The 12403-nt window shown below is 52.5% G+C and overlaps 9 non-coding genes across 9 annotated transcripts; all 9 read right to left on the reverse strand.

Moving 5' to 3' along the window:
• Positions 1–3016: 3016 nt before the first annotated feature.
• On the reverse strand, positions 3017–3135 carry LOC124799601. The gene has a single exon (XR_007017051.1). It is a non-coding gene; the product is annotated as a 5S ribosomal RNA (ribosomal RNA).
• Positions 3136–4116: 981 nt separating this feature from the next.
• LOC124799613 lies at positions 4117–4235 on the reverse strand. The gene has a single exon (XR_007017052.1). It is a non-coding gene; the product is annotated as a 5S ribosomal RNA (ribosomal RNA).
• Positions 4236–5214: 979 nt separating this feature from the next.
• Positions 5215–5333, reverse strand: LOC124799625. Its single transcript, XR_007017053.1, has one exon. It is a non-coding gene; the product is annotated as a 5S ribosomal RNA (ribosomal RNA).
• A 980-nt stretch (positions 5334–6313) lies between these two features.
• LOC124799636 lies at positions 6314–6432 on the reverse strand. Its single transcript, XR_007017054.1, has one exon. It is a non-coding gene; the product is annotated as a 5S ribosomal RNA (ribosomal RNA).
• Positions 6433–7411: 979 nt separating this feature from the next.
• On the reverse strand, positions 7412–7530 carry LOC124799648. Its single transcript, XR_007017055.1, has one exon. It is a non-coding gene; the product is annotated as a 5S ribosomal RNA (ribosomal RNA).
• A 979-nt stretch (positions 7531–8509) lies between these two features.
• Positions 8510–8628, reverse strand: LOC124799660. The gene has a single exon (XR_007017056.1). It is a non-coding gene; the product is annotated as a 5S ribosomal RNA (ribosomal RNA).
• Positions 8629–9607: 979 nt separating this feature from the next.
• LOC124799671 lies at positions 9608–9726 on the reverse strand. The gene has a single exon (XR_007017057.1). It is a non-coding gene; the product is annotated as a 5S ribosomal RNA (ribosomal RNA).
• A 980-nt stretch (positions 9727–10706) lies between these two features.
• On the reverse strand, positions 10707–10825 carry LOC124799683. Its single transcript, XR_007017058.1, has one exon. It is a non-coding gene; the product is annotated as a 5S ribosomal RNA (ribosomal RNA).
• A 979-nt stretch (positions 10826–11804) lies between these two features.
• Positions 11805–11923, reverse strand: LOC124799745. The gene has a single exon (XR_007017083.1). It is a non-coding gene; the product is annotated as a 5S ribosomal RNA (ribosomal RNA).
• Positions 11924–12403: the final 480 nt, after the last annotated feature.

Consider the following 12403-nt stretch of genomic DNA (forward strand, 5'->3'; position numbering starts at 1 on the left):
AGCAGTGCACACAATTCCTGCCCATAAAAAACAGCCCTCGCCGGCTTATCGTTCCCAGACGGGACATAAACGTTAACAAAGACAACGCCCAGTATAGTGCAACTAACAGCACGACCATTTGGTAAAATAGCAACGTCGGAAATAGCAAGGTCAGAACGGACTAAAATGGCAGTTCCGACATTGGAATCCGGTAAAACATTGTCAACAACAATAAAGTCACTAAAATCGTGTAAAAAGACAAGGGCATCGCGCGTCACCTCTTGTAAAAAGACAACATGGCAGTGGTGATCACGTAAAAAGGCCTTAAAAGCCAGTAACTTGCACGGGTGGCTCAACTTGTTAAGATTAATGGTGACTACATTCCACTGGCTAAAATCGTAAGTCATAGACTCACACAGTTAAAAGACACACACAAAAGTAAAAACACACAGAAAACACGGAATGTACATGTGCACGACAGAGGAGGGGGCACACAGGACACACACTATGTCTCCTCACCCTCCACAACATCCTTCGCCCACTCCAAAGGCTCGAAGGGGGAGAGGGGTGGCAGGGTGGCAGTAGCTGGCACGGCAGAAGCGACCGATACAGGATCCCTGACGGGCATCTGCACGTCGGAGGGAGGCACCGACACGCGGTCGTGGATAGAAGGACCAGCGCGACGTCGGTGGACGTCCTCAGCCTTCCGTTTCGTCGACAGAGGTGCCGTAGTCACAGCCGAGACTGTGTCAGGCGCTAAAACAGGCACGTCTACAGAGGCTGGTTGACTTAACACAGTCCGCAGATGGCGAACAGCAACGTCACGTTGCTGCGCCGCACCGCTCAGATCAGCTGACTGCGCGAGGCGAGAAGAGGCCCGCGGCGACTGTTGTTGTTGCTGTTTGCGCGGCGGCTGACGCCCGGAGCCGGAAGCCTGAGGCGGCCGTAGCTCCACGTCGAGGTCACGCCGCGCGGCACGGCGTTGCGACGCCCAAGAAGAGGCGGGGGAGCGCCCCACCGGGGACGGAGTACGGTCACGCCGCGTGTAACCCCCGTCGTAAGAAGGGGAGCTACTGACACTGCGGAAGCGTTGCCTACTGGAACTCCGAGAACGAGCCTCATCCCGTTGCGGTTTTGGTTCCACAAAAACATGGCGTGATTCCGCAGCAGGATTAGGCTCAGAAACATCAGAGGGTACAACGACAGGTGCAGGCACAGAAGGAGAGGGTGCCAACTGCGACACAACAGGTACAACAGGGTCCGAATTAGGGCGCGGAACAACATCGGTTACCGATGGCGGCACGGAGTCAGAGACAGCCTCCGACACAACAGCACCCACAACCGGTTGAAGAGCAGCAGGCACGTTTTCCGAAGCCGCGGACAAAGAGTCCTGGCCGGTAGTCGCAAGAACAGAGACAGTAGCATCAGCAGACACATCCATCGCTTCCGCGGCGGCAGCAAGATTAACATCTGCCGCACGCCGCGCGGGCGCGGGGGGGGTCGGAACCCAAGACCGTAGCGGCGACGGAAGCAAAACTAGCTCCTTGCAAATTGTCCTCAAGTGGTAGCTGAACAGGCCGTTTGCGCTTTGGACAATCCTGCCGATAATGTCCGACACCGTTACAAAATGAGCAAGTCTGTGGCTGGCCACTGTACGTGACAAACGCACGGAGGCCGTTCACTAAAATAAAAGACGGAATATGCTGCCTAACCACCATCTTAACACTGCGCACACCGTTCTCGACTTGAAATATGTACGCAGACGACCATTTCTCTTTCACTACAGATAAAACAGTGCCATATGGCCGCAAGTGACGAGAAATAGTGTCGTTGCGTATTTCGAACGGAAGGTTAAATATGCGTATTTGGCGAAGACCAAAACCAGCATGAGACACAGTGACATTACTAATATTTCCGTTAAGGTGTTGAAATCGACGAACACCGTCATTAACAGAGACAACAGCATCACACAGATCGGGAGATTTCAGTTTCAAGAACACAGAATTTAAAAACGTATCGAACTGAATACCGAGCACATCAGTAGTAGACAACATCAAGTCCTCAAGTAACCAACGATGGATCTCGAAAGCCGAAGGTTTCTCTACGGAACGATCAAACTCGCACTGAATATTATTCTGTCGCTCTTCACTTTCATCGTAAAGGATATCCATTACTTACAGTTCAGTAAAAAGAAAGAAAGCAACGAGGCAGAGGTAGCAGACGACACGCGAGGCGCCGCCGGCCCAGTCGCACGAGGTAAACACAGCGCGCCAGGCACCGAGGTGTTGCTGGGCGCGTGCAGCCTTCGACACTAGCGGAGGACGCATCTTGTCCCTGGTGCCCAGCGGAGGGCCAGTGCGGGGTGTGGCAGTGTCGTGCTGGAGGGCGCCACTGGTAGCGATGTGAGCTTCCTTTCCTCGCCTCGCCTCACACCGGGTGTTTGCGTAGTTTGCAGTGCATTCGCACCATTCCTGTCCCCGTCCCGACTTGTCCCGACTTTGCTCGACTGCCGCTCGCTGCCGCTCGGGTCGTGGTCCATATGACGGCGCAAGCACGACAAACGTCTGCGGGACTAGACGACGCTACTAAAGAATAAATTTATGATTACAAATCAAATTTGGAACTGTACAGTGCTGCCCAACAATGGCGCTGACGCATTTCGGGGCTCACCTGCAGATTCGTGCTGTTTCGTCGTTTTCAAAGACTTCCCGGCAAACTTCGTTAGCACATTCTCCCTCAAACTGAGTTAATTACCGCATTATCGTACCGTTGCATTAGTTTAAAATGCTTAAGAAAGCATCTTTGTCACAACGGAAAGGTAGTATGAGAAGACTGCTGGCAGGGTGGCGACTTAAAAAGGGAAAAATGCATGGGAGCCAACAGTACCATTTTTTATTGGTTCATTTTTTTTTTTTTTTTGTTTTCGTACCATCACAGTAGTTTAAAATGCTTGAGGAAACGTATTTGTCACAACAGAAGTGAAAAGAGGGCTGGCAGGAGTAGCGACACAAAAAGGAAGAAAAAAAAAAAGAAGGAGAGCCAACAGCACCCGGGTTTCCCAGGCGGTCACCCATCCAAGTACTAATCGGGCCAGATGATGCTTAACTTCGGTGATCGGACGAGAACCGGTGTATTCATCATTGTATGGCCGTTGGCACTCGTGTAATGTAGGAGCACGGCAGAATTCGCGTTCGGCTTCTCTCCCAACACACAAAATGTTAGTTTTCCGCCGCATTTGACGAAAGCACTTCCTTCTGCAACAGCCAGTTCCTCGAGGACGGCGCGGAGGGCGCGCCCGGCGTCCCAGCAGAGCGACGGCGGAATTAGCGGGCGCACCGCCGCGTGTGTGAGACGCATTGCTGCTCGTTGCACCTCCTGTCATTCGCTGGGCGCGTGCAGCCTTCGACACTAGCGGAGGACGCATCTTGTCCCTGGTGTCCAGCGGAGGGCCTGTGCGGGGTGTGGCAGTGTCGTGCTGCAGGGCGCCGCTGGTAGCGATATGGGCTTCCTCGCCTCGCCTCACACCAGGTGTCTGCGTAGTTCGCAGTGCATTCGCACCATTCCTATCCCTGTCCCCGTCCCGACTTGTCCCGACTTTGCTCGACTGCCGCTCGCTGCCGCTCGGGTCGTGGTCCATATGACGGCGCAAGCACGACAAACGTCTGCGGGACTAGACGACGCTACTAAAGAATAAATTTATGATTACAAATCAAATTTGGAACTGTACAGTGCTGCCCAACAATGGCGCTGACGCATTTCGGGGCTCACCTGCAGATTCGTGCTGTTTCGTCGTTTTCAAAGACTTCCCGGCAAACTTCGTTAGCACATTCTCCCTCAAACTGAGTTAATTACCGCATTATCGTACCGTTGCATTAGTTTAAAATGCTTAAGAAAGCATCTTTGTCACAACAGAAAGGTAGTATGAGAAGACTGCTGGCAGGGTGGCGACTTAAAAAGGGAAAAATGCATGGGAGCCAACAGTACCATTTTTTATTGGTTCATTTTTTTTTTTTTTTTTTGTTTTCGTACCATCACAGTAGTTTAAAATGCTTGAGGAAACGTATTTGTCACAACAGAAGTGAAAAGAGGGCTGGCAGGAGTAGCGACACAAAAAGGAAGAAAAAAAAAAAGAAGGAGAGCCAACAGCACCCGGGTTTCCCAGGCGGTCACCCATCCAAGTACTAATCGGGCCAGATGATGCTTAACTTCGGTGATCGGACGAGAACCGGTGTATTCATCATTGTATGGCCGTTGGCACTCGTGTAATGTAGGAGCACGGCAGAATTCGCGTTCGGCTTCTCTCCCAACACACAAAATGTTAGTTTTCCGCCGCATTTGACGAAAGCACTTCCTTCTGCAACAGCCAGTTCCTCGAGGACGGCGCGGAGGGCGCGCCCGGCGTCCCAGCAGAGCGACGGCGGAATTAGCGGGCGCACCGCCGCGTGTGTGAGACGCATTGCTGCTCGTTGCACCTCCTGTCATTCGCTGGGCGCGTGCAGCCTTCGACACTAGCGGAGGACGCATCTTGTCCCTGGTGTCCAGCGGAGGGCCTGTGCGGGGTGTGGCAGTGTCGTGCTGCAGGGCGCCGCTGGTAGCGATATGGGCTTCCTCGCCTCGCCTCACACCAGGTGTCTGCGTAGTTCGCAGTGCATTCGCACCATTCCTATCCCTGTCCCCGTCCCGACTTGTCCCGACTTTGCTCGACTGCCGCTCGCTGCCGCTCGGGTCGTGGTCCATATGACGGCGCAAGCACGACAAACGTCTGCGGGACTAGACGACGCTACTAAAGAATAAATTTATGATTACAAATCAAATTTGGAACTGTACAGTGCTGCCCAACAATGGCGCTGACGCATTTCGGGGCTCACCTGCAGATTCGTGCTGTTTCGTCGTTTTCAAAGACTTCCCGGCAAACTTCGTTAGCACATTCTCCCTCAAACTGAGTTAATTACCGCATTATCGTACCGTTGCATTAGTTTAAAATGCTTAAGAAAGCATCTTTGTCACAACAGAAAGGTAGTATGAGAAGACTGCTGGCAGGGTGGCGACTTAAAAAGGGAAAAATGCATGGGAGCCAACAGTACCATTTTTTATTGGTTCATTTTTTTTTTTTTTTTGTTTTCGTACCATCACAGTAGTTTAAAATGCTTGAGGAAACGTATTTGTCACAACAGAAGTGAAAAGAGGGCTGGCAGGAGTAGCGACACAAAAAGGAAGAAAAAAAAAAAGAAGGAGAGCCAACAGCACCCGGGTTTCCCAGGCGGTCACCCATCCAAGTACTAATCGGGCCAGATGATGCTTAACTTCGGTGATCGGACGAGAACCGGTGTATTCATCATTGTATGGCCGTTGGCACTCGTGTAATGTAGGAGCACGGCAGAATTCGCGTTCGGCTTCTCTCCCAACACACAAAATGTTAGTTTTCCGCCGCATTTGACGAAAGCACTTCCTTCTGCAACAGCCAGTTCCTCGAGGACGGCGCGGAGGGCGCGCCCGGCGTCCCAGCAGAGCGACGGCGGAATTAGCGGGCGCACCGCCGCGTGTGTGAGACGCATTGCTGCTCGTTGCACCTCCTGTCATTCGCTGGGCGCGTGCAGCCTTCGACACTAGCGGAGGACGCATCTTGTCCCTGGTGTCCAGCGGAGGGCCTGTGCGGGGTGTGGCAGTGTCGTGCTGCAGGGCGCCGCTGGTAGCGATATGGGCTTCCTCGCCTCGCCTCACACCAGGTGTCTGCGTAGTTCGCAGTGCATTCGCACCATTCCTATCCCTGTCCCCGTCCCGACTTGTCCCGACTTTGCTCGACTGCCGCTCGCTGCCGCTCGGGTCGTGGTCCATATGACGGCGCAAGCACGACAAACGTCTGCGGGACTAGACGACGCTACTAAAGAATAAATTTATGATTACAAATCAAATTTGGAACTGTACAGTGCTGCCCAACAATGGCGCTGACGCATTTCGGGGCTCACCTGCAGATTCGTGCTGTTTCGTCGTTTTCAAAGACTTCCCGGCAAACTTCGTTAGCACATTCTCCCTCAAACTGAGTTAATTACCGCATTATCGTACCGTTGCATTAGTTTAAAATGCTTAAGAAAGCATCTTTGTCACAACAGAAAGGTAGTATGAGAAGACTGCTGGCAGGGTGGCGACTTAAAAAGGGAAAAATGCATGGGAGCCAACAGTACCATTTTTTATTGGTTCATTTTTTTTTTTTTTTTTGTTTTCGTACCATCACAGTAGTTTAAAATGCTTGAGGAAACGTATTTGTCACAACAGAAGTGAAAAGAGGGCTGGCAGGAGTAGCGACACAAAAAGGAAGAAAAAAAAAAAGAAGGAGAGCCAACAGCACCCGGGTTTCCCAGGCGGTCACCCATCCAAGTACTAATCGGGCCAGATGATGCTTAACTTCGGTGATCGGACGAGAACCGGTGTATTCATCATTGTATGGCCGTTGGCACTCGTGTAATGTAGGAGCACGGCAGAATTCGCGTTCGGCTTCTCTCCCAACACACAAAATGTTAGTTTTCCGCCGCATTTGACGAAAGCACTTCCTTCTGCAACAGCCAGTTCCTCGAGGACGGCGCGGAGGGCGCGCCCGGCGTCCCAGCAGAGCGACGGCGGAATTAGCGGGCGCACCGCCGCGTGTGTGAGACGCATTGCTGCTCGTTGCACCTCCTGTCATTCGCTGGGCGCGTGCAGCCTTCGACACTAGCGGAGGACGCATCTTGTCCCTGGTGTCCAGCGGAGGGCCTGTGCGGGGTGTGGCAGTGTCGTGCTGCAGGGCGCCGCTGGTAGCGATATGGGCTTCCTCGCCTCGCCTCACACCAGGTGTCTGCGTAGTTCGCAGTGCATTCGCACCATTCCTATCCCTGTCCCCGTCCCGACTTGTCCCGACTTTGCTCGACTGCCGCTCGCTGCCGCTCGGGTCGTGGTCCATATGACGGCGCAAGCACGACAAACGTCTGCGGGACTAGACGACGCTACTAAAGAATAAATTTATGATTACAAATCAAATTTGGAACTGTACAGTGCTGCCCAACAATGGCGCTGACGCATTTCGGGGCTCACCTGCAGATTCGTGCTGTTTCGTCGTTTTCAAAGACTTCCCGGCAAACTTCGTTAGCACATTCTCCCTCAAACTGAGTTAATTACCGCATTATCGTACCGTTGCATTAGTTTAAAATGCTTAAGAAAGCATCTTTGTCACAACAGAAAGGTAGTATGAGAAGACTGCTGGCAGGGTGGCGACTTAAAAAGGGAAAAATGCATGGGAGCCAACAGTACCATTTTTTATTGGTTCATTTTTTTTTTTTTTTTGTTTTCGTACCATCACAGTAGTTTAAAATGCTTGAGGAAACGTATTTGTCACAACAGAAGTGAAAAGAGGGCTGGCAGGAGTAGCGACACAAAAAGGAAGAAAAAAAAAAAGAAGGAGAGCCAACAGCACCCGGGTTTCCCAGGCGGTCACCCATCCAAGTACTAATCGGGCCAGATGATGCTTAACTTCGGTGATCGGACGAGAACCGGTGTATTCATCATTGTATGGCCGTTGGCACTCGTGTAATGTAGGAGCACGGCAGAATTCGCGTTCGGCTTCTCTCCCAACACACAAAATGTTAGTTTTCCGCCGCATTTGACGAAAGCACTTCCTTCTGCAACAGCCAGTTCCTCGAGGACGGCGCGGAGGGCGCGCCCGGCGTCCCAGCAGAGCGACGGCGGAATTAGCGGGCGCACCGCCGCGTGTGTGAGACGCATTGCTGCTCGTTGCACCTCCTGTCATTCGCTGGGCGCGTGCAGCCTTCGACACTAGCGGAGGACGCATCTTGTCCCTGGTGTCCAGCGGAGGGCCTGTGCGGGGTGTGGCAGTGTCGTGCTGCAGGGCGCCGCTGGTAGCGATATGGGCTTCCTCGCCTCGCCTCACACCAGGTGTCTGCGTAGTTCGCAGTGCATTCGCACCATTCCTATCCCTGTCCCCGTCCCGACTTGTCCCGACTTTGCTCGACTGCCGCTCGCTGCCGCTCGGGTCGTGGTCCATATGACGGCGCAAGCACGACAAACGTCTGCGGGACTAGACGACGCTACTAAAGAATAAATTTATGATTACAAATCAAATTTGGAACTGTACAGTGCTGCCCAACAATGGCGCTGACGCATTTCGGGGCTCACCTGCAGATTCGTGCTGTTTCGTCGTTTTCAAAGACTTCCCGGCAAACTTCGTTAGCACATTCTCCCTCAAACTGAGTTAATTACCGCATTATCGTACCGTTGCATTAGTTTAAAATGCTTAAGAAAGCATCTTTGTCACAACAGAAAGGTAGTATGAGAAGACTGCTGGCAGGGTGGCGACTTAAAAAGGGAAAAATGCATGGGAGCCAACAGTACCATTTTTTATTGGTTCATTTTTTTTTTTTTTTTGTTTTCGTACCATCACAGTAGTTTAAAATGCTTGAGGAAACGTATTTGTCACAACAGAAGTGAAAAGAGGGCTGGCAGGAGTAGCGACACAAAAAGGAAGAAAAAAAAAAAGAAGGAGAGCCAACAGCACCCGGGTTTCCCAGGCGGTCACCCATCCAAGTACTAATCGGGCCAGATGATGCTTAACTTCGGTGATCGGACGAGAACCGGTGTATTCATCATTGTATGGCCGTTGGCACTCGTGTAATGTAGGAGCACGGCAGAATTCGCGTTCGGCTTCTCTCCCAACACACAAAATGTTAGTTTTCCGCCGCATTTGACGAAAGCACTTCCTTCTGCAACAGCCAGTTCCTCGAGGACGGCGCGGAGGGCGCGCCCGGCGTCCCAGCAGAGCGACGGCGGAATTAGCGGGCGCACCGCCGCGTGTGTGAGACGCATTGCTGCTCGTTGCACCTCCTGTCATTCGCTGGGCGCGTGCAGCCTTCGACACTAGCGGAGGACGCATCTTGTCCCTGGTGTCCAGCGGAGGGCCTGTGCGGGGTGTGGCAGTGTCGTGCTGCAGGGCGCCGCTGGTAGCGATATGGGCTTCCTCGCCTCGCCTCACACCAGGTGTCTGCGTAGTTCGCAGTGCATTCGCACCATTCCTATCCCTGTCCCCGTCCCGACTTGTCCCGACTTTGCTCGACTGCCGCTCGCTGCCGCTCGGGTCGTGGTCCATATGACGGCGCAAGCACGACAAACGTCTGCGGGACTAGACGACGCTACTAAAGAATAAATTTATGATTACAAATCAAATTTGGAACTGTACAGTGCTGCCCAACAATGGCGCTGACGCATTTCGGGGCTCACCTGCAGATTCGTGCTGTTTCGTCGTTTTCAAAGACTTCCCGGCAAACTTCGTTAGCACATTCTCCCTCAAACTGAGTTAATTACCGCATTATCGTACCGTTGCATTAGTTTAAAATGCTTAAGAAAGCATCTTTGTCACAACAGAAAGGTAGTATGAGAAGACTGCTGGCAGGGTGGCGACTTAAAAAGGGAAAAATGCATGGGAGCCAACAGTACCATTTTTTATTGGTTCATTTTTTTTTTTTTTTTGTTTTCGTACCATCACAGTAGTTTAAAATGCTTGAGGAAACGTATTTGTCACAACAGAAGTGAAAAGAGGGCTGGCAGGAGTAGCGACACAAAAAGGAAGAAAAAAAAAAAGAAGGAGAGCCAACAGCACCCGGGTTTCCCAGGCGGTCACCCATCCAAGTACTAATCGGGCCAGATGATGCTTAACTTCGGTGATCGGACGAGAACCGGTGTATTCATCATTGTATGGCCGTTGGCACTCGTGTAATGTAGGAGCACGGCAGAATTCGCGTTCGGCTTCTCTCCCAACACACAAAATGTTAGTTTTCCGCCGCATTTGACGAAAGCACTTCCTTCTGCAACAGCCAGTTCCTCGAGGACGGCGCGGAGGGCGCGCCCGGCGTCCCAGCAGAGCGACGGCGGAATTAGCGGGCGCACCGCCGCGTGTGTGAGACGCATTGCTGCTCGTTGCACCTCCTGTCATTCGCTGGGCGCGTGCAGCCTTCGACACTAGCGGAGGACGCATCTTGTCCCTGGTGTCCAGCGGAGGGCCTGTGCGGGGTGTGGCAGTGTCGTGCTGCAGGGCGCCGCTGGTAGCGATATGGGCTTCCTCGCCTCGCCTCACACCAGGTGTCTGCGTAGTTCGCAGTGCATTCGCACCATTCCTATCCCTGTCCCCGTCCCGACTTGTCCCGACTTTGCTCGACTGCCGCTCGCTGCCGCTCGGGTCGTGGTCCATATGACGGCGCAAGCACGACAAACGTCTGCGGGACTAGACGACGCTACTAAAGAATAAATTTATGATTACAAATCAAATTTGGAACTGTACAGTGCTGCCCAACAATGGCGCTGACGCATTTCGGGGCTCACCTGCAGATTCGTGCTGTTTCGTCGTTTTCAAAGACTTCCCGGCAAACTTCGTTAGCACATTCTCCCTCAAACTGAGTTAATTACCGCATTATCGTACCGTTGCATTAGTTTAAAATGCTTAAGAAAGCATCTTTGTCACAACAGAAAGGTAGTATGAGAAGACTGCTGGCAGGGTGGCGACTTAAAAAGGGAAAAATGCATGGGAGCCAACAGTACCATTTTTTATTGGTTCATTTTTTTTTTTTTTTTTGTTTTCGTACCATCACAGTAGTTTAAAATGCTTGAGGAAACGTATTTGTCACAACAGAAGTGAAAAGAGGGCTGGCAGGAGTAGCGACACAAAAAGGAAGAAAAAAAAAAAGAAGGAGAGCCAACAGCACCCGGGTTTCCCAGGCGGTCACCCATCCAAGTACTAATCGGGCCAGATGATGCTTAACTTCGGTGATCGGACGAGAACCGGTGTATTCATCATTGTATGGCCGTTGGCACTCGTGTAATGTAGGAGCACGGCAGAATTCGCGTTCGGCTTCTCTCCCAACACACAAAATGTTAGTTTTCCGCCGCATTTGACGAAAGCACTTCCTTCTGCAACAGCCAGTTCCTCGAGGACGGCGCGGAGGGCGCGCCCGGCGTCCCAGCAGAGCGACGGCGGAATTAGCGGGCGCACCGCCGCGTGTGTGAGACGCATTGCTGCTCGTTGCACCTCCTGTCATTCGCTGGGCGCGTGCAGCCTTCGACACTAGCGGAGGACGCATCTTGTCCCTGGTGTCCAGCGGAGGGCCTGTGCGGGGTGTGGCAGTGTCGTGCTGCAGGGCGCCGCTGGTAGCGATATGGGCTTCCTCGCCTCGCCTCACACCAGGTGTCTGCGTAGTTCGCAGTGCATTCGCACCATTCCTATCCCTGTCCCCGTCCCGACTTGTCCCGACTTTGCTCGACTGCCGCTCGCTGCCGCTCGGGTCGTGGTCCATATGACGGCGCAAGCACGACAAACGTCTGCGGGACTAGACGACGCTACTAAAGAATAAATTTATGATTACAAATCAAATTTGGAACTGTACAGTGCTGCCCAACAATGGCGCTGACGCATTTCGGGGCTCACCTGCAGATTCGTGCTGTTTCGTCGTTTTCAAAGACTTCCCGGCAAACTTCGTTAGCACATTCTCCCTCAAACTGAGTTAATTACCGCATTATCGTACCGTTGCATTAGTTTAAAATGCTTAAGAAAGCATCTTTGTCACAACAGAAAGGTAGTATGAGAAGACTGCTGGCAGGGTGGCGACTTAAAAAGGGAAAAATGCATGGGAGCCAACAGTACCATTTTTTATTGGTTCATTTTTTTTTTTTTTTTGTTTTCGTACCATCACAGTAGTTTAAAATGCTTGAGGAAACGTATTTGTCACAACAGAAGTGAAAAGAGGGCTGGCAGGAGTAGCGACACAAAAAGGAAGAAAAAAAAAAAGAAGGAGAGCCAACAGCACCCGGGTTTCCCAGGCGGTCACCCATCCAAGTACTAATCGGGCCAGATGATGCTTAACTTCGGTGATCGGACGAGAACCGGTGTATTCATCATTGTATGGCCGTTGGCACTCGTGTAATGTAGGAGCACGGCAGAATTCGCGTTCGGCTTCTCTCCCAACACACAAAATGTTAGTTTTCCGCCGCATTTGACGAAAGCACTTCCTTCTGCAACAGCCAGTTCCTCGAGGACGGCGCGGAGGGCGCGCCCGGCGTCCCAGCAGAGCGACGGCGGAATTAGCGGGCGCACCGCCGCGTGTGTGAGACGCATTGCTGCTCGTTGCACCTCCTGTCATTCGCTGGGCGCGTGCAGCCTTCGACACTAGCGGAGGACGCATCTTGTCCCTGGTGTCCAGCGGAGGGCCTGTGCGGGGTGTGGCAGTGTCGTGCTGCAGGGCGCCGCTGGTAGCGATATGGGCTTCCTCGCCTCGCCTCACACCAGGTGTCTGCGTAGTTCGCAGTGCATTCGCACCATTCCTATCCCTGTCCCCGTCCCGACTTGTCCCGACTTTGCTCGACTGCCGCTCGCTGCCGCTCGGGTCGTGGTCCA

The sequence above is a fragment of the Schistocerca piceifrons genome, chromosome 5 (assembly GCF_021461385.2).
Source record: "Schistocerca piceifrons isolate TAMUIC-IGC-003096 chromosome 5, iqSchPice1.1, whole genome shotgun sequence".
Lineage (NCBI taxonomy): Eukaryota > Metazoa > Arthropoda > Insecta > Orthoptera > Acrididae > Schistocerca > Schistocerca piceifrons.